The following is a 19,730-nucleotide window of genomic DNA, read 5'->3' as shown; positions in this document are numbered from 1 at the left end:
CATCAGCCTAATTCAAGGAATTGTAAAACTAGCATGATGATTGGAGCTGTATGACAAATATTTTTCTTGAATGGATTGTATGTTTTAACTGTATGCTAATGATTTTTGACGTATGGACGTAATACTTTCATAGTTTGAAATTCTAAGACCAGCCTTTTTTCACTGGTTCATTTGTGAAATTGTATGACTTGCATGATGTATTGAATTGTATGATAAACAATTTTTTTGTTTGGAATTATGCGCTTAGCCTTTTTTGGTTTATGTAGGTCAACCCGGGGTAGAAGACCACAAGTCAGACTTTCATAGTTCGAAATTGTATGACTAGCATTTGCGCTTTGGCTTCATTTGTTAAATTGTATAACCATCAAGTTGTATGGAAGGGTACGCTTCGTGGTGTATGGAGGTCAATCCGGTGTAGAAAAACACTAGTAATACTTTCATAGTTTGAAATTGTATGGCTACCAGTTATTCAATTGTTTCCTTAGTGAAATTGCAGGAATATCATGATGTATGGAATTGTATGCTAAACAAATTTTGTTTAGAAGTGTGTAAAGCTTTTCGGTGTCTGGAGATCAACCCGGGGTAGAAGACCACTAGCCATACTTTCACAGTTTGAACTCTATGACTAGCGTTTGATCATTGGCTTCACATGTGAAATTGTATGACTATCAAGACTTATGGGACTGTATGATAAACTTTACTGTTATTTGGAACTGTATTCGAAGCATTTTTGGTGTATGGAGGTCAACCTGGGGTAGAAGACTAGTCATGCTTTATTACTTCATTATCTGACTAGCTTTATCTTTCATTGGTTTCAATTGTGAAAATGTATGAATAGCATGATGTGTGGAAATGTATTGTAAACATTTTTGTTGTATGGATTTCTATGCTAAGCGTTTGATGTATGGAGGTCAACGTGGCGTAGAGGACTAATCGTACTATAGCAGTTCAAATTTGTATGACTAGCGGTTTTTTCAAAAGTTTCATCTGTCAAAATGTATGAATAGCAAGAAATATAGAATTGTATGATAAACAATTTGTTGTTTGAAGTTGTGTGCAGAGCTTTTTGGTGTATGGTGTATGACTTGCAGTTGTCCATTGGCTCCATTTGTGAAATTGCATGACTATCATGATGAAAGAAATTGTATGATAAAATGTTTTGTTGTTTGGAATTGTATGACTATAAAATGTTTTGTGTTTTGGAAACGTATACAGTTTTGAGCTGTATGACTAGCGTTTGTTCATAGTCTTCATTTGTGAAATTGTATGACTATCATGGTATATGGAACTGTATGATATACTTTATTAGTCGTTTGGAATTGTATTCGAAGCCTTTTTGGTGAATTCAATTCAACAACCGGGGTAGAAGACTAGTCATGCTTTACTAGTTCATTGTTTGACTAAATTTATCTTTCATTGGTTTCATTTGTGAAATCTTATGAGCAAAATGATAAAGGGAATGTATTATAAACATTCTTGTTGTATGGATTTCTATGCCGAGTTTTTTGGTGTATGAAGGTCAACCTGGCCTAGAAGACTAATCATACTACAGTGCTGAATTAAATTAACCGGACAAAACGGGTTAAACTTGAAATTTAAAACGCGTTTTTCTCAAATTGTGTTGAGTTTAGGTGAAAATTTATGAGACAAAACTTGCCAAAAATTATAGCAGAATTAATATGGTATAATTTGTTTTGCAAAATTCGGGCCCAAAATTGTACCCCTAAAATGGGTCATTTTTGCTTTTCTTAGTTAATCAAAAATTACACCAAAAACAACAATTCGATCACAGACATAATTATATCAAAGTGAGCCCCGTACGTAGCCCAACAAATTTTAACAAGGGTATATTCTCAAAAGGTAGTTTTTACTATATAAAATACCCACTTTTGATTCAAAAACAATTTTAAAACGGTTTGCAGTTTTTTTAGAATATACCCTTCTTAAAATTTGTTGGACTACGTAAGGCGCTCTCTTTGATATATTTATGTGTTTGACTGGGTATTTTTGGCGGAATTTTTGATTAACTATGAAAAGCCAAAATGACCCAATTTTTGGGTAAAATTTTGGGCCCGAATTTTGCAAAACAAATTACAACATATTAATTCTACTATAATTTTAACAAGTTTTGTCTTCTTAAGTTATCATCTAAACTAAACCCAATTTGAGAAAAACGCGTTTTAAATTTCAAGTTTAAGGAGTCTTGTCCGTTTAATTTAAATCAGCTCAGTATAATACTTCAAAATTGTATGACTAGCGGTTCTTTCATTGGTTTCATTTCGAAAGTTTATGAATGGTATTGTATGAATGGTATAATATATGGAATTGTATCATAAACATTTTTGTGTTTGGAATTGTGTGCAAAGCTTTTTGGTGTTCGGGGTAAAAAATCAGTAGTCATCTTTTCATAGTTTGAAATTGTATGACTAGTGATTTTCATTGGTTTTATTTGTAATTTTTTGACTAGTGTTTTCCTCGTGTGGAGGTGAACCCGGGAACATGAAACTTTAGTATTAACCTCCTTGCCAAACTTTGCAGCAATATTTTGTAGCAATGAAATAATTTTGATCATTTTTAACTTAAACGTTAAATAACATCAGTGCAAATTATCGGTTCTAACACTTCAAGCTTACGATAAAACGAATTCAATAAACAAAACTCGATTATGCTTGCCCTCATTTGCTTTTGAAATTGAGTTAAAATAATAATCCATATCACGTTATGCTTACACACATCCTTAAGGTGTTGATCTTTACTTTCGAAGAAAATGAATAGTAAATTTCTTTGCTAACTTCGTGTAATTTTAAAGTTTGGTGCTCTTTAAGAGAAATTGTTTCAGCCCAAGGTTGACAAAGGCAAGTAGGACGGTCTGAGGAGTTAAAAAACCAATTCAAATTCAAGAGTTAGTACACTTTTGCGACTTCAGCTTCGGGCCATAAAGAAAAGAGCAGCTTAGCAGAAACTTATTAAATCGAAAGTCTTTGTTTTTTGGTTTTTTCCATTTTGAGCTTCGTTACAGTTCATCGTTCAGACAGTTTTTAAATTATTTTCGTCCGAACATGTTCAAGATTTTGCTGATAGCTTTGAATACTCCTATTCTTTCGTCGTCGAGTTCATCTATTTGAGCGTCTACTCCACCATTTTCCCTTTCCATCATTATCCTCGCGTCGTTCGCACGGGCATGAACAAAGGCTCCAAAAGTGAGAGCAAAGAGAGCCACGACAATCAGGATGCGGTTCTAAAACAAATTAAACATAACTACAAACGAACAAAAATATAAAGTACAATCGATACAATCAACAAAAACTAACCATTACAGATACTTCAGAAAGGGGATTAAGCTCTGGATAATCAACAAGGAGCTTTTCTTTGAAGTAATGATACATCATAACTTTATCAAAGATAATTATCCCTCTTTAGTTGCAGTTCACGCGTGAACTAAAGACAAAGAAAAGGTCTTTTGATTTTTTTTTGAAAAACACTGCAATTAAACTCAAAAAATTCGGAAAAAATACTACATCGTGGGTTCATTAGAATTAAGGGATGTCAATCAGACTGAAAAAATAAATAAATAAACAACAATTTCCTACACAAAGCACGACTAATGGCAATCCGTTTAAAAATGATCAGAAAATCCGGAATCGGCTGGCATCTTACATTCCTGATTGCAATACGGTAAAGAAATTGGGAGCATCTTAGGTAGCTCTTAAAAATATGCGAAACCATTACCAGGTCAAACTGTGCATTGAAAAGGCGCACAACTTTATGGCTGTATGTTCTTGGATTCCAGAGACAATCTTGTATGATAAACTTTATTGGTGTTTGGAATTGTGTTTGAAGCACTTTGGTGTGTGGAGGTAAACCCGAGGTAGAAGACAAGTCATGCTTTCTAGTTCATTTTTTGACTTGCTTTTTTTTATTGGTTTCACTTGTGAAATTGTATGAAAAGCATGATTTATGGAATTATTTGATAAACATTTTTTTGTTTGAAATTGTGTGAAAGGCTTTTTGATGTATGAAGGTCAATCCTGGTAAAAGACCAGTAGTCATACTTTCAAAGTTTCAAACTGTCCAGCCTCCCACAGATTAATATCCTTTTTTTTGTACCTAAAGGGATACAAAACTTGTTAACGATACCCAACAGACGATTCAGGATCAGTCTTCTTCTCTAATCCCAAGGATCAGTCTTCTTCTCTAATCAGTCTTCTCGGATCGGTCTTCTTCTCTAATCCCAAGACCCTTCCAGATTGAGCGCAAATTAGCATTAACGTGCTTAAATACTCAAATAACCCTACAGTACAAGTACCACAAACGGGCCACAAATTTGATCGTAAAGATTCTGACTGATAAAAATGCCTGTAACAGCAATATATCTAACAACAACAAACGGGAGGGTCGGATCACTTCTTGTCTTGGGGGATGACTTCTACTGATTTTACATTTTTTAAATGTTTTTGGTTTTTTCTGCTATTTATTTGTTTTTTTTTTCAGGTACTATACTACTTTTTGTTGGTTTTCTCTATATCTTTAAGTGTTTTTGGTCACAGATTTCTCAGGGAACGACGAGAAGGCCAATCCCCCCACCCTTCCTGGTTCGTGAATTTTCGGTCTTAACTAGGTTAAATAAACTATTCACGGGAATCCGGTAGGCTTCAGCGTTCCGAACTACCCTTCCGCCCTATGTACCATTCCCTATAAAACATCTATCTAACATTCGCCCCGAAGTGCATATCGACGGAAAATAATGCTAGGTTCTAAAACGACTGGCTAGCGTATAAACACAGCTCTACATCCTTTTCATCGTCTCTGCCAAAGTCAGTTCTTTTGGTGCTCTTTCAAATATCGGGTCGACCAAAATCGTTACTTTCCGGCTTCGATCAGAACACACTAATTAATTCAATTATAAGCAAAATAGTGAGCTCATGGCTGGGTCTCAGTATCCCCAGACCACGAGGTCACTCCTAAAAACAGGGCTACTACTTATACTATATCATTATTGTATTTGTTCAGTAGATAAAAATCATCATCTCCATCGAAGATGGATCAACCCTTCCACCCAACTCCTAGCTTCTCATGATCTAAAAATGATTTTGGTATTGATTAAATTCAACTCAAGACATTCCGAGAAGCTAAAAGTTGTTAAAATCAGGAGTTGCAGTTCTTTCCCGAGACCCTTCCGGATTCTGGAATCCGGAGAAACAACGCTCTTTTTTCTTCCCGGAAGGCTGGACACGTCGTCCAACACCCTTCCTTGTTCTTGTGAACTGCTCTGTAACGATTCTAGCGGCACAATCGTTAAAACTCGAGAAGCAGCTTTGTTCCACTAATTTTTGCGTGTAACGGAGGAGCAGCACAAAAATAAGTTTGAGGAAAGCAATCCTCTGCCTTATTCATAAAATTTCACCGATGTATATATACAGCGTTGGTACGGCCCTATCCAACCTGTACACGTACCGTCGCATGACGGAAGGGCCCATTTTAATTGACCTTTTTTAAAATCTTCGTACAGAATTGATTATCGAGTAAGCGCATTTTTTCAGTGAAAGCAATGCATAGTTATTCATTCTATTAAATCGAGAAATGGAATCCGGAGAAACACCAATTACTACTTTGAAACTTCTCATCATTGGAGATAGTGGAGTTGGCAAATCTAGGTCTGGTTTTTTGAAAAATAACGTTTGGTTTCATTTTAATGCTTTTCTTATCTTTGGGTATTTCGTTTATTCTTAGTTTGCTTCTGCGATTCAGCGATTCACAGATGACAATTTTGACCCAGATCATGCTGCAATAATTAGAGTTGATTTTAAGGTCACTACTTTGACAGTGAATGGCAATTCGTCAAAGCTTACAATATGGGTGAGGTTTAGCTGTTTAAGCTTTAATTTGCTGAGACTTTGCGTTGATTGTTTTCCAATTTTATTTAGGATACAGCTGGACAAGAAAGGTTTCGCACACTAACTCCGAGTTATTATCGAGGAGCTCGGGGTTGTATTTTAGGTATGTGTTTTACCGATGTACCTTTTTACCAACCCGACCTTTTACCAGACCACCATACAATCTGCAATTAGGAAAAGTCAGAATTTACATAGATCCGAAAAGGAAGCAGTTGAAGCAAATAAAATTTTGCTGAGAAACCGTGAAATAATTGACCCTTATTCACCAGGCTCAGATGAGTTAAATCCGTAGGTTAAGTGAAGATTAAGCTGGTGATACGGCTTCGAGTCACGTAGTCGTCACAAAGATTGTCTTTTAAATTTATTTTTTTAGTCCACGTTGTCTGGTTGCTTTCACCCTTGCAGGGGTATTGCAGTCGGGTATGAGGCTTTTCCCCCATACAGAAATTTGTTCACAGGATCTTCATTTTACTACGTTACATGTTTTACAGCTGTAGTTTAACAGCTGTCCTAGAGCTACTGAAAGGATTTTGAGTCTTCAGTTGAAAAAGAGTTTTTTGTTACTTTTTTTTCCATGTCAAGTATTTCAATGTTAGAGTTTAGTTTTTTATGAAATTTTTAGCTAGTTTTTTTTTGCAAATTTGATTTGCCTGTTTACGAAAGAGAGAGGCGAATGTCGCACGAGTTTCAGGAGGTGAATTCTTTCTGTTTGAATTTTTTGAAAAAAAAGAAGCGTTATATTTATTTTTTTCAAAATTGCGGCAAGTTTTTCTCGCGGCAATTGTTTGAAAGTTTTGCATTTATTTATGAATTTTGATTTTTTTTTCATTTTGATTCAGTAGTGACCGGTTCATAAAGGACAGCAACGGTAGATAGGCAACAGCCATGAGATGAGACTGAAAAGCTTAAGGTAGTAGGTTTCAATTAAAGGATTTTTGCGTTCAAAGTTTTTCCGTTTTTAATTTTTTGCTTGATTTTTTAAGCTTCATCTTGCGGTTATGTTTCTCTTGTTTGTGCATTGCATCTTTGCCTCTATGAAAACTTTTTAAAATTATTCATGCAGTTTTTCTTATGACTCAGTAAATATTGCTCATGATTAAAATTGACTCCTTGCATACGATTTAGGTATGTTTCAATCGTTCTAATTGAGTTTCGGAAATTGAAAGGGAAAAAAAATTTAAAAAAAGTTTGGAGAAAAAAAAATTTCATGGTCAACTTTGTTCAGTAAAACATGAATTTGATTGAAGTAGAAAAGTAATTGGCCAAGCAATATAAAGTTGCGAACTTCAATCGTGCTATAAGAGTAGTTCGTGTTTTCAAACGATTCGAAGTTTTTCTAAGCAAAGCTACATATATCATTGAACAATTTCGTGCAAAATCTATTCCGCTTTACCTAAGCAGCCTGAGATGAGTTATTGCGGCCTAACTTAAGTTCAAACGTATTCCTGTCTGTTTGCTTTTGTTTTTAAATGGGCGCGAATTTCGTAGTTGGTGGCGCAAGCGAAGTGGCTTTTGCTTAGAAGTTTCGACTAACATAGTTGTAGGAGTTTCTGTCTGGATTTTTTTTGCTTTTAAAGCTATAGTGTGGCAATCAACGTTGTTAAGTTGCTTTGTAGGTCGTGATGATTTAATCTTTTTCAGATTTTTTTTGGAAATTTACGTTGTTTTCTTTTAGTTCAGTTCAATGCCTTTATTTAAGGCAATGCAATACCCACTATTGAACAGCATAAGGGTAAAGGTCGCAAAAGTATGATAGGCTTCTAGTTTCGAAAGTGGATTCCAGTATTCACTTTTCTCAGCAAACAAAAAAGAATCCATTTTTCTCAAAATGGGTTATTTTTATCAAAAAATGTCAAACATGAATTAAAGATCTTTAAGGCCATATAATTGTTGTTAGAATTTTGAAAGTTGTTGTTGCTTCAAAAAACAAGTCATTTTTTGTGTTTACTCGCGTTCATTGACCTTTTTCAGCCAATACTTTTCCTCAATTTTTCTTGTCGTTCGTAGCTTTTTTGCAGGTAAAATTTTTCTGCTGCAGTAAAAATTCTATGACGTAATCAGTGATGCTCAACAGGGTTCCACCATCCCTTCCCATCTAGTTGAAGCCAGGAAAGTGAATGCAGAATAAGATCGTTATTGAAGTTTCTGTTCCATATCCAACTTCATTTTAAAAAAAATGGATTTTAAGTGATATAAGAACTATTTGTCTTTAAGGATTATTCACTTTTTACTCGAGCAAACCCTCGAGAATAGTGTCATACAGTCAGTCCACTAACTCGGATATAAAAGTGCTCAATAGAAGCATCAAAACATAGTTTGAGTTTTTATGCTCAATTCTTTTTGGTGGCTGGTGTTTTGAAGTTAGCAATGGCATATAGCCGAATGTTCAAGACACGAGACTCGAAACCTGTAGGTGGCAGGTTTGAACATGTAGAAGTTTTTTTAACACTAGTTTTTTTAAAGCCTTGTATTCATGAAGCAGCAAAAGTGCCTTGTTACTGGAGTGTGTATTATTTTCTGAGTATACATATGTTGCAAAGAAATTTACATTTTGGGGAAGTTTTCATCTTTCTTATAAGCAGAATGAGATGAGATCACATAGCTAAAGTATTCTTATTTTAGTTGTCAGGCACTAAAATTTTGCTATTACGCGAAATGGATTACCTTACGAGAAACAATTTTCATCATAAAAACTGCTTTTGAAATTCCATCAAAAATCACATATAAAACGTATGGCCAATTTCAAACCCAAGTTTAAAAAAGTGACGGAGTCTTTAAAGTTTTCATATTTTTTATCGAGTTAAGTTAGTCTGATCCATTCTGGATATATTTTAATAAAAAAACTTTGGAGCTTTGTTTAAAAATGTGAAACTTTTTTTTCTAAACTAGCAGAAAAAAGTTATAGCCCAATCGGTCAAAGCCGTTTTTTTTTGTAATTAGCTGTTTCAAAGGAAATTGGCTGTTCATGACTGATATTTTTTTGTTTAGGAAGAGAATGTGCCTCTTATACTTTTCGGGAGAGATCTTTGAGGTTTTTTTTGCAAATAAATCAAGCATCGATTGGCTGGTTTTGCTTAACTATTTTTCTCTGAATTAGTTTCAGGCCTGAATTTTGCTGAATCAATTATACCATTAGATATTTGGCGAATATTAAAATCTCTGAAGTTGAACAGATTTTCTAAAGCCAGCCTATTCCGTCTAAAACGCTATCAAAATTTTGATGCTCAAAAACTGCTGTACGAACACTTTTGCTGTCTGACTTTATATCCGCTGCATCAAAACTTGCATGATTACATAGCTAAACAAATTAATGAAGCTGTCTTCGAGCACGAAAACTTGATATCGTTATACACTAAATGGGTTACCTTGCGAGAAAAACTTTCAGTTAGTAAATGTCGCTTTTGAAACGCCACACTTATTTCAGAGAATTTTTTTTCAGGATTTCGGTCAATGTGTAAGATACAGTCACGCATTATGCTAAATCTTTGATTTTTGATCAAAATTTTTGATTTTTTTTTTGCGTAAAAGAACTTTTTGGGTCTCTCAAAAATCTAAAGGCACAATTTCATTCAAGCGAAAAAAATTTAGCCTCGAGCAGCCAAATTCATTTCAAACAGCTATGTTTTTTTTAAAAAAATTTATTAAATTTAACGACTCGGAACTGAATTTTTTCTGTTAATTTTGAAAAAGAGAGGGAACTTCTACACATCGAGTTTCGAAATTTTTTGTATGCCCAGATTTAAATGGATCATTTTTCGGCGCATCAGTCGTCCACCTAAGTATTGCCTGCTTAGTTACCGCTTTGTTTTGTATTAAAATACTAGGTTAAGGCCAAAGATTTTCTCTCGGCATGTTTTTTTCTGAAATGATTATCATTCGAAACAATTTGTGATATGTAATTTTGGTAGATGTAGTTTTAAATTTTTTTTAAGCTTCGACGCTGCATATTTTTTGTCGGCTGACCCGCCATGCAGTTTTATTGATGTATGTTAACATTATTTTACGAATGCGAATATAAAATGCGATAAACAATATTTTAGTGAAAAAATTTTCTATACGTTGTCGTATGAATCACAAGCAATACATTCGTTTTTTCCTAGTGTACGATGTGACTTCGCGATCTTCCTTCGACCAATTGGGCGTGTGGATGCGGGAACTGGACATGTACTCAACGCACTCTAATGTGGTGAAGATGCTAGTGGGTAACAAGACAGACAAGAGCGACCGAGAAGTGAGCCGGGAAGAAGGCTTGAACTACGCCAAGAAACATTCCATGCTTTTCATCAAAGCATCCGCCAAGATCAGAGAAGGAGTTCAGTGCGCATTCGAAGAACTGGTCGGTAAAGTTCGTCTTTGCTTTTTCTGATAATTTATAAACAATAATAAGAGGTAGTTTTAAAATGAAGTGTCACAAATACTGGTCCAAATTTTTTTGATAGAAGTATAAGCAAGTGCAAACGAGCGAAATGAATTTCTTTTTGTCTAGGTCAGTTTGTTTAAGCAAATTTCCTTTATTTTGTCTTGCAATGGGTTTTAGTTTTCAGATTTACCGGCGGTGCATAAATTACATTGCTCCAGTTTTTTTAAATTGGCTTAACTTTATTACACAGGGGTCAATCATTCCATATTTGAATTTCAGCGAGCTTTATAACTCCATCCGAACTTAAAAGTTGAAATATTTTATTTAAAAAGTCAGGCACTTTTTGCATCCTCTAGTTACCCTTGCGAAGCATTTTTAATTCATCAATTGAACCGAAGAAAGCTGTTTGTTTCAAACAAAAAAACATAAAATCTCGATTTCAGAAATTTAACTCAATTTATCTCATAATTCTTTAAAATGCATAATTTATACATAATGTGGCTTTTGGTTTGCAATTTTTTACATGCAAAGTTAAATGCTTTTGTATTTGATGTTACTTTTGCTGCATCCAATTGGCAATTCATTAGCATTTGTAGCTGCATTATTGTTGCCTATTTTTTGGGATTTTTAAGCATCCGTAGCTGAATGGTTAGTGCGTGAGACTCAAATCTGCTACCTGGCAAATTTGAGTCTCATGCACTAACCATTCAGCTACGGATGCTTAAAAAGCCCAAAAAATGCAAACTCGAGGCTTATTGCTACTTTTTGAATGTCACTTGATAGAGCTGGTTTTTTTTTTGCCGTGTTCTCGTAAGTATTTGCGAAGCGCAGCTTCACCTCTGGTTTAAATATTACTTTCCAACTGTCTTTTGGGTATGCTTGACCTTTTTCTTCTACGCAATGCTTGAGCGAACCTTGATCGATAGTCTTTCAGGTTTTCAAATGCCGCAATTCAAAACTTGCTGCCAGATCATGTTTCATACTTTTCTGGAGTCTTCTTTGGTAGCAATGCAAACATTTGAGGTGGTGTTGGAGTTATTTCAATAGAACCATGTTTTGTTTAAACCTAGTAGACTGTTTGGGCTATTGAAGAAGTTGAATTTCTACGATATATGTCATACTGATATGTTACGTCGAGCTCATTTAGTTTGGCGAAATTCAATCTGCCAGACCCCGGCTTTTGTCTACAACCAACACATCCTCTGAAAACTTTCAAAGCGCAGTTGCTGAATCTGATTTAAAAATTGGTAAAAGTTCTTTACAAAAGAAAGTATATTTTTGTTTTCATCATTTTCATTCACGATATGCGGACTCTCTCAGTTGTTTTTGTTAGGCCGATGACACGAAATTATAAGCAACAGGATCTGATTTAAAGCGAAACTTGCAAGACAATATAGATGTCTTAAACTGAAGGACGTCTGATATACAATTGAGTTTCAACGCTGATAAGTTTTGTTTCATTATTTCAATGCTGCCGATGATCCGAAATTGCCATTTCATCAAGATAATCGCTACCAGGGTGTTTATATGGATGGTACTCTCATAGAATATTTTTAACCATTTCATCAAGTTCATCAAGATATCCGCTTTTTTAGCACCATCATATTAGGCCTCAAGTGCTATCTTTTTGAGTTTTTTGCCTCAAAACGTCGCAGAGGAACCAGAGGTACTTAGATTCTTCGACTGAAGCATTGGTTTGTGCACAAGCAGTTGACAAAGTCGTCTTTTTCTTCAGAGATTTTGATTGTTTCAACGGTTCTGTCCAATTAGTCAACATCAAAATAATAGACCCGTCGTCAACCTTCAAGCGTTTAATACGAATCTCTCTTCAGGGGCACTCCAGAAGCGTATATAACCTGCACATAACTTAAATATTGTACTTGAAGTGCCGATGCTGCTCATATGTGTTTGCTAAATTTTTTAATTAACTATTTGCGAAGTTTTTTTTTCTATGTTTTTGCTGGTTTTTAATCATTTTTTAAATTTCGTTCATGAATTTGTACTCTTTTTTGGGTAATTGAAGTCTTTTACTACTAATACTCATTTCAGAAACTGTAGAAGTTTTGAAGAAAGATTCAATACTGTACAGTCCGTTTCGCTAGACCACAAACTCATCCAGATAATTTAGCACCAGACTGACCCATGACTCACAGAATTGACCGAAGTTTGCTTTGACGCGGGACCAGTACTACCCAAGGTGATTGGTTGAAGCTTCGGTTTCTGGGTTGATTCAAATTTTCCGAATGATTTTCCAGTGTTCAAATTCACTCAATGCTTATTCTCTAAGCAGCCTTATCGCTCGAAGCGTTGGGCGCCTTGCTTCACACATAGTTGAATCGAAGGTATTAATTTGTCGCGGTTTCTTCTATTCACGAGTTGTTTTTTTCCTATCTTCCTGCATCTACTGTAAAATTCAAAAATCTATACTCGAAGGGAAGCCTTTACACGCCGTATATTGTACGTTCACCAGAAGACTATTGAGTTCATCAGTCTTTACGGTATTGCCGACTCAACTAGCTTTATGATAAACAGAGCTAACTATCAATGTTGATTCAATAAAGCGCTTCCACGCTTACTGTGCCCCTTCAGAGTATCTATCGATCTGAAATGGTAGACATCATCGCAAACCAGCTATAAAACAACTGCACTACGAAACAATTACAAACCTCGCCAATACGAAACTGGGACTGAGTTATCGATAAAATAATCATTGATAATTTGTTGTTAAATACACTTGCGAGTGAATTGTAATCAGAACTTGTCTTTTTCTCTTAAACAACTTTTTTTACAAATCTTGTTTTTTTTTTGTTTTTTTATTGTTTTCTCTTTATAATGTTAAAATTAAAGGTTTTTTTTCCTACTTGGTCTAAGATCTGGGGTTTGAGACTCGGTGGGACCTTGTTTTTTTTCAGTATGTACGCAATTGAGAAAAGTTTTTCAATTAAAATTGAGTTTTGATTGTCTGCTCAAGTTTTGTCGGCTTAGTTGCCACGTCATGGATTATGCTTGTGCTGTAACCAACTCTCTTGGTAGTTGCAATTACAATTGTTGCTGATTTTAGTTTAAGGGGGACTTGGAGCATTTAAAAAAAAATCTGATCATTTGTTGTCTGCAGAAATGTTGTCGGCCTAGTTGCCTAATCAAGGATCTTTCTTAGGCTGTAAGAAACTTTCATTATAGTTACATGTGCATGTGTTAATCATTACAGTCTCAGGTGCGAGTTAGCACTTGAGTTCTTTAAATCATTTTTTTCGGCTCAAATTGTGTCTGCTAAAGAAGATTGTCAGCTTTGATTCCTCCACGTAAATTTTTGATTCCGTTGTTATATGATTGTGTTTATGTACGTATGTGTGCGTATAAGTGTGATTCTTTTTCTCTGAGTAGACTATACAACGAAATCAGACTTGGACAGCTGCCTCCAGCATGGATGGCCATGGTGCTGATGTTGCATCCATTTTCCCACTCGTAATTGACGAAATCAGTTGCCTCAAAGACATTTGGGTTGTTTACTATGTGAATCTAGATCTGACAGATCTCATAAATGCAAGTTTTTGGCGCACGCCCATTTTTTTCGTTAATATCGTTTCTTGGAATTAATTTCAAGCGTCAATAATTACTGCGCTGGGAGTTAAATCCAGGACGTTTTAAAATTTTGTTGTACGCTCCATTCAATCAACTACTTATTCGGTTTTGTGAAAACCGCGTTGAATAGATAAAACGTCCACAAATTCCGTATCAGTGCGTGTTTTAGCAGCTCTTTGCATTCTACTGATTTAATTCATTCAAGTGCAGATAGATTTCCACGCTTTAAGTTATCATCCATATTTTGATTGAAAGTTGTTACCGTTTGTAAGCGTTAAAAAATTTAAAACATTTTTGTGGTACCTTGACCTTGCTAGCTTGATTTTTAGTTTCCGCCTTTTTTCAGATTAAAACTCAGGGGATTTAGGGAGTCTTCTTACTTTTGAAAAATGACAAAAATCTAGGAATCTGGAAGTTGAATTTTGCCACTAATGATGCCAAAATGAGTTTTATGGAATCTGACATACAGCTTCGGAGAATTTTAATTTTGCTTCATCTGAGAAATAAATGCGATTTGGAAGTTGGTTGATCTCTAGGTTTTCTGATTTTAGCTTGATATCGACAGCTTTACTTTATTCTTAAAGTCTCCGAAGAGATCTAGCGTAACTCAATTTGGGTGCTGCATTAAGTTGGGAGCTGCAGTAAAAGTTAAGTCAGTTTCTGCGATTCGAGCAATTTTCCCCGAAGCATTACCGTATGCGTGGTTTGTTTTTCGAAGTTGGCTGATGTTTTTTTTGAGACACCCATCAACTTCACAGACACTCAATCAAAGAAATTTAAGGTCATCTATGTCAAAACACTATGGCGAAAAACGACCCCTAGTTTTGAGAGCAAGTGCGTATGGTTAATTTGACAGTGTTGCAATTTGACCTGTGTTCAGATCATCCAGACACCTGGTCTGTGGGAAACAGACGAGAATGTGAGAGGAAACCGGAACAGGAGTGGACTGCAGTTGAACGGAGCAGACAGGAACTCACAATATGGAGCAGGATTTTGTGGCAGCTGCTGATAATACGGTTAAACTCACTCGTGACCTCACAAGTTTGAATTTTAACAGAAAGGCTGCTTTTAAACCGTTCCGCTTAAATTAGTGCAAATAATCTGTTAAAAATATTCTAGTTTGTTCTTGTAATTATAGAACTAGGTGCTTTCCTCGAAGTATTTTAAAGTTTCTTCGATTTTGCTGAGCCAGAACAAATTAAGAAATCGGAATTCTTTTGTGGGATACGTTTTTTTTCAGATTGAAGCTTTCTGTGATTAAACAATTTTTAAAAAGAAATAAAATTTGAGTTTGTTTAAAAGAAGCCAGAATGTTGATTTTGGACTTGTTTCTATAATAGATTAATTTTCTCAGATTTGATTGTAGATAATCTCAAATGTAAATTATAAGTTATCATTTGCTAGTTCGGAGATGTGGTAGATTAAACTTGTTAACCAATAAGTACTTTTTTCATTTATTGAAATTATACAATCGAGAACCGATCGTTTCCTTTTGATTTGTGTTATAACGTTCGCTAACTTCATTCACTTGAGTTATAGAAGGGAGTTTAGTAACGGTTTGGCGGCTATTATTGAATTGATTCCAGAATTTCTTAGGTTTATATGGTTTTTATTTAAATAACATAATTTTTTCTAAATTTCTAATCAGGGAAAATTTTTCAACGCTGCAACTTGATTTTTCGCGGTTTGACATTTGATTCATTTTTTTCTATTTCCTTCCGTTCATGACTTTTTCGATTTGTCTGGTGGTTATGTTGAAAAAAAACGATTATAGAATCATTTTTTGATAGCAATTGCGAACGCAAGTGTCTTGTAATCGGGACCTAGACTTTTTTCCGGTAAACAACTGTTCTTACACATGTGTAATTGAAATTGATGTTGCTTTTTTATCGATTCTTCGTAATTTTCAAGCCCCCTCTCACTTAGCCTGGAGGTAGAGCGGTTGCATTTGCACCCCATGGTCTGGATTTGAGTTCCGGTCGGATTATTATTATTTTCAGTGAAAATGGAACAGTCGGACTCTAGCTTGTCGGATAATGTTTTTTCGTCTTTAAGCATTTTTCTTTGTAGTCTCACGTGTCGTTGATTAACTCCGGTAGTTTTTAACATTTACTATGCCTGACTGATATATTGGCTGAGTTTTGTTTTATTCGGCTTGAATGGTTTCGGCTCGATTTAGAGATAGAAAACGGTTAGTCTTCTTTTGATTAAATTGGGTCGGTTGATAGTATATAAATTCAAAATTCAATCGCTCAAAGTTTTTGATGACAACAAGATCTTATGGCATTTTTTGTTTTCGGCTCAATTGGCGTCTAACCTTGTGTTTTTGTCTCAGTGAAAGTCTCAAAATAGTCAATGCTTATTTAATGCTAGTTGTTATGTTCCTCGTCTGTTTTTTTGTTTGAGGATTTCCGTAATTTTCAGTATTTCCGACAAAATTGTTAATTTTTTAAAGGGTTTTCATCTTAGTTATTTCATCTCAGTCTTTTTGGTTTCTGTTAGCTTGCAATGATGCGTTTTCGCTGTTTCGCAATTGATGCGAAGCTCCGCTTCGCCTCTGTCTATAATTTTTGTAAATACTATCAAAAAAATTTTTTCTATTTAATAATAGAAGCAGATTGAAAAAAGTTTATTGATCTCGTTTTCAGAAAAATGGTGTTTGAGGAACTTTATTTTTTGAAAGGTTAATAAAGTTATAGAAAACTAGATTCTAAAATGCTTCATCAGTTTTTCGCTGAATGTTGTTATTTGCTTATTATGTTTTTTATCTTAGCAACTGCATACGTGTAGATCATCTCAATGGCGTGGTGTCCGATAGACTTGCAATTAAATGTGTTCCACAGGGATCAATCCTAAGAACTTTTGTTATCGATCTTTAATTTAATGATCTGCCTTTGACATGATACCACTGGATTTTTTGTTCAAAACACACCAAAAAGTTCCTAAAAACATGTTTTTGGACTTGTTCGAAATTTTTTTGCGGCGCAGAAAGTTTGTCAAAATAGGGTCTTTATCATGATTTGGGAGAGCTCGGAACATCAATTTAGTCTAGCTAAAAAATAGGTCGACAAATTTTTCGAATTTTTGTCCTCCTCCTCTGGAGAAAATCCTAGATCAGCCCCCCGTCGTTATGATTATTTGTTTTTTGGGAACAAATCTTCAGGCTCAAGTTTATTTTTCTCGGCTTCAATTTCGGTTTCTTTTCAATTACGTTTGCTTTCTAGGGAAGCCAAATTCCTCTATCGAACAACACAGCGTGAAGGTCATGAAGAAAATGAGCGAATTCTTGTATGTGACGTGGATTTTAATTGACAGATTTCGCAGAGGAAACAAAAATTAATCTTTTGATCCCCTTTATCTCGAAGTTGAATTGTCTGTGAATTCAAAGAGCGTTATGGCCATATGTTGTTTTCTTTGAATCTCGAAAGCTCAATTTTTTTTCAAATGAAGACGTTATAATTTTCCTCCTTTCCTGCGTCAATTGACATTAAGTTTTTCTACGTTTCTGTTGTAGATAATTATCCCTGCGATAAGAAAGGTTATTGCAATCGGGTACTAAATTTTTTTCCCTTAATAGCATTGTTCACAGGACTCACTTGGACTCCTGGTGGTACCTTGGTTCACAAGGAATTCAATTTTCTCCTACACATTTAGCCTGGAATTAACAAATACGCCTGAGACGGCAAAGGTACCGTGTTCGAGTCCACTTAGGCACTGCTTTTTTCAAACACTAATTATTGCGGTTCAAAAAACATTTCTGCCTATTAGTTGTCTGTTTTGTTTTTTCCGCTTAGTTGCCAACTCTAAGAATAGTTTTTTTTTGCTTTAATCATTTTTCACTGTAGTTGCTTCGAGTGTCTTAGCTTTTTCGAAATCCAGCCGAATCGAAATTTGTTTTATTTACTGGTTGTAATTCTTGATAGAAAAAGGGACAAAACTTTTTCTTAGTTTTGATTTTTTTCCCTTGAAAGGTTTCTGCTCAGGTATTTTCCGCTTGATAACCTCTTGGTATTGTTAAATTCAAAGTCAAACAACCATCTGGCGCATCTGGCGTAGAGGTAATACAGCTACTTGAGACCGCAAAGGGTTGCGGTTTGAATCCGGTGGGACTTTTTTTTTCGCTGACTAGAGTTCTCTCTCGCTCTATCTCTCTCTCTATCTCTCTCTGGCTCTCTCTTTCTCTCTCTCTCGATCGAGTGTTCACACTGTTGGGATTCCAGCTCGTCGCCCTCTGTAGCACCTTGTGTGTCGCTCCAGTTTTGTTGCAGGTATCAGTTTTCTGCATGTTGGACATTCTCTATTTGCTGGGACGTATTTCGTTTGGCTTGTTGTACTACACCGTTTATTTCCATGGTTCTTCAGGTTTGATTTTTGTGTGAATTTGGCTGGACATCTTTTGCACCTGTGCTCTTTCTTGTTTTCTCTGTGCAATTCCCTTGTATGTGTCGCTAGGCCAGCTCTCGATTTGAAAGTTCGTTCGCATTGTTTACATTCATTGCGTCTTATCAGACTTGGTTCTTTGTGATCTCTCGATTTTTTCTCCTTCCAAACCGTTCTCCTGCGACACCGCACATCGTTCCAAGGAAAAAAACTCGGCTCCTTCTTATCGCTCATCACTTTTTTTTATCTCTAGCTTGTCCATGCCCGCTTCACACATCAACTTGAACCAGTGTCTGGGGGTGCATCGGTGCTTTTTGGATTTCACAGTCTTTTCCAGATTGCTCAGACAACCATAGGTTTTATGCTTTACTCTCCTTTTGTCGGGGATTCATATCACGTGTCCTAGCCGTTCCATACTTCGTTTCTCAATTTTCATTCTGATAGATTTTATTCGAATTTCTTTTCTCTTATTCCATCTGTTTTGTATTTTGGTTTTCCATTTCTTTGTGGCGCTTGATTTTTGGAACTCCACACATAACGATAGCATTTGTCCACTTTAGTATAAATCTTGTTTATTTCTGATACTAGTCATGTGCGTACTTGGCAATTGAACAACAGGGTGCTTCTTACTACCGCTCCGCTTATCGTGCTTGTGTCCTTTTCGTTAATCATTTGTTTTTGAGGCGTTTTTTTGACCTTGATCTATGCCCTTTACCGAGTTGGATGCGCAGTTTAGTATCTTCGGACTCAGTAGGCCACACGCCAAAAAATCTGGTCGTTGCGCAGTTTTTGCCGAGTGCTATGTTTTCCTCCTTCGATTCGTTTGTCTTCTCTTCGAAGAGGCCCATTACTATTTTGGTCGTGTTTCTCGCATCGTCCATGCTTCCCTTGTTACTCACAAGCGTAGTGTCGTCGGCAAACTAGGTGTTCTTAAGATTTAAATTTTTTGCTTCAGCATTGCCGCTATCCCTTAGTTGAGTCATTCAGGTGTTGGGTATCTACGAGATCTTTGGCCCACTATTTTTACGCTGCTTTTAGGCACCTCTCGTCGTAATCTAATCAAAGCTATTAAAAATTATAGGAGAAGAAGGACATCCTTCCCTCGATCATTGTTGCGGGGTTCATTTGGAGCTAAGCGCCTTGTTGCCTTTCATCATTTATTCTGTTAGCTCATGCAGGTCCTTCAGACTTCCAAGAAAATCAACCCGAACCCATATCCTTCCAATATTTTCCACAATAGAGGTCGGTTGACTCTTGGATAGGCTTTCTTCAGATCAAGAAGACAAGCACTTTCTCTGCTCAGACTCTCTGTTTTGCATAACCATCGGTTACCTTCCTGTAGTCTGATCATTATTTGGGTAGTGTCCGCTGTAGATCTGTTCTGTCGAAACTGTTTTGATTATCATCTAATGCCCCGAATTCCTCACTCCAGTCTCTGAGTCTTGTTGCCATTACTCGGGCAAGAAGTCAGCTTATCATAGATAACAAACACACACCGCGGAAATGGTCTAGGG

The 19,730-nt window shown here is 35.8% G+C and overlaps 1 pseudogene; it reads left to right on the top strand.

The window, feature by feature from the left end:
- The first annotated feature begins 5,580 nt into the window (after positions 1-5,580).
- Positions 5,581-14,934, top strand: LOC134853237 (ras-related protein Rab-18A-like; annotated as a pseudogene).
- Positions 14,935-19,730: the final 4,796 nt, after the last annotated feature.

The sequence above is a fragment of the Symsagittifera roscoffensis genome, chromosome 8, assembly GCF_963678635.1.
Source record: "Symsagittifera roscoffensis chromosome 8, txSymRosc1.1, whole genome shotgun sequence".
NCBI lineage: Eukaryota > Metazoa > Xenacoelomorpha > Acoela > Convolutidae > Symsagittifera > Symsagittifera roscoffensis.
Note: the sequence above shows the minus strand (reverse complement) of the source record. Positions and strands in the feature narration are given on the sequence as shown.